Raw genomic sequence first — 2,702 nt, forward strand, 5'->3', positions numbered from 1 at the left:
TGACACACAAATATGTGTCATCTTCATTTATGACGGGGGCTTCAATGACGCGCAATGTAAGTCATAAATGCGCGTCATAAATGCGTGTCATAAATGCGTGTCATAAATTTATAACGCACAGTTGCACGTCACCTTAAATTCATGTCGGTGGCTTTAACGACAGGCAAATGTGTGTCATCCGCACCCATAGATGACGCGCAATGCGCGTCATTAAAGGGGGTTTTTCTACTAGTGTCAAGTACAAATCATACACATACATATCAATAAACTGTTAAATATTTGAAAAACATTGTAACCCCTAGATCCAACATATGCGTTATGACCACATCTAGCGGACTACGATAAAGTTTTCCAAAACATTTTCAATAATTTAAAACCATATTCTGAATAAAAATCTTTAAAAAATAGATTTGATAATATTAAAAATTCAATTCTAGTAAATAAAAGTCGTCGTAAGGACTAAATAAAAATAAATTATTCCAACATCAATATTGAAGGTAATATAAATCATAAAATCAACATTTTCAAAATATAGGCACATATCACCCAAAATAAATGTTGAGACCATGAACTCCAAATACAATAAATTGATTTCTAAATTTAAAGTTGAAAATGATTTTCTTTTGAAAGCTAAAATGGATTTTGAAAACCAAAATGAAATTTTGAAAAATGATTTAGAGCTTTCTAAAATGAAAATTGAAAGTATTATAAAATAAAATTTTGATTTAAAAATTAAGCTTGAATGCTTAACAAAATAAAAAAGAAATCATTTTAAACAATTCATCTAGTTTAATAATGAAAAATGCTCACATTGTTATTATCATGGTCATAAGGAACATACTTGTCCTTTAAAGAAAGGAACATGTTATAAAATTAGACAAGTTAGGGTTCCCAAGGGAACAAGGGGCATTGAAACTAACGTTCAAGGATCCAAAGCAATTTGGATATCAAAATCTACTTAAATGTCTCTTGTAGGTGTGTGGGAGCAATGTGATGAAAATGAAGATATAAAATGCTCTAGCCACTCTTTGAAAAGGAATGGGTAACCTCTAAGCTTAATGCTTTTGTTTTTTATTATTTGGTTGCTCATTTTGATTTAAGCATGCATGAGTTTTGATTTAAATGATTTTATGTTTTCTATCTCATGTATGTTAAAAAAAGGTGTTATGATGAACAATATAAAGATTTAATGATTTTTCAAAATTTTTAGGTCATCTTAATGAATTTTGGTCAAATTTGGTAATGCAAATGATATTTCTCTAACAATTGATATCAAATTTTCAAATGCTTTGATTTTAAAAATTTTAAGCTTTTGACCTAATTTTAAATGTTTATGCATGTAATTTAAAATGCAAATGATATATCTCTAACAATTGATATCAAAATTTTCAATTCCATAACATTTTTTTGGAAGATATGTACTTAATTTCAACAATTTGTATTGCATAAAGATTATTTTCAACTTGGATTATTGAATTTCATGTGTTACTAACATATTTGTTATTCTTTGTAAAATTCAATTTTGTTTAAGTGTCAAGCTTATAAAAGTCTACTTTTTTTGGAGTGCACTTTTTGAGGGGGAACTTTGATTTTTCAAATGATTTTAATGTCATATTTACCACTTACTCTCCAATGTTATTTTCGAACTTTAAAGTTGAATTATTTTTTATATAAAAAATGGGGTAGAAGTGTGGGTTTGAAAAAATCAATTTTTTAATGAAAAAAGGGGAGTTGAACATTTTCCAACAATTAATATATTTTTCATTAAATATTTTATTAAGGGGGAGTTTTGCCAAAAAAAATTTCAAATATTTTATTATATATAAAAGGGGGAGATTTTTGAACTATGTTTTGATATAACAATTTATGGAAAATAGTTTTGGACTTGAAATGAATTTATTCAAAGTTTTCAAAATAATTCAAAGTCCATTTAACTTGGAATTGAGCACAAAGTTTTTCTAGACAAGAAGTATCGATATTGTTCTTACAGTATCGATACCTCATGAACAGTATATGGTATCAATACCAAAAGTAAGGGAAGTATCGATACTCACTAGGTAGTACTGATACTACCAATATTGCTCAAATTCCAGAACGCAAAAATGGTATCGATACCCAAAGGGGTACCGATACTACTTTACATAGTAGTATCGATATCATAGTCTTAGTACGATACTGTTAGGCCCAACAACTAGTAACGACTAGTTTTATTTAAAAATAACAAAGGTAGTACCGATACTCCATATAGGAGTACCGATACTCCCTATATAGGATATCGATACCCTCTGTACTGGGCAATTTTATTTTGCACAGAAAAATATCCCCAACGGCTCCAAATTACTCTCAATGGCTAGAAACGGCCACAAAATCATTCCAACACATAAATATAAGTTCAAGACAGTTGAAAAAGGGTTAAGAACACCTATCCAAGCAATCAAACACAAGAGAAGAGCTTTTCACTCTTTATTTCTTTTCTCTTGTAAATATTTTGTTCTTGTGAGCTTAATTTTTTGTAAACACCTACCTTAGAGAGGTTTTCTTGTTTACATTTCTTATCCTTTGTGTAAACGGGATTGGTTATAGTTTATCCAATTGTCTATCTTTTATTATCCTTACTCCCTATTCTCAAATTTGTCAATTCACCCCCTAATTCCAATATTTTTTGTTGTCAATTGAGCTTCAATAATCCCATCAAACTTCCA

Source organism: Hibiscus syriacus, unplaced genomic scaffold, assembly GCF_006381635.1.
Source record: "Hibiscus syriacus cultivar Baekdansim isolate YM2019G1 unplaced genomic scaffold, ASM638163v2 tig00113726_pilon, whole genome shotgun sequence".
Taxonomy (NCBI): domain Eukaryota; kingdom Viridiplantae; phylum Streptophyta; class Magnoliopsida; order Malvales; family Malvaceae; genus Hibiscus; species Hibiscus syriacus.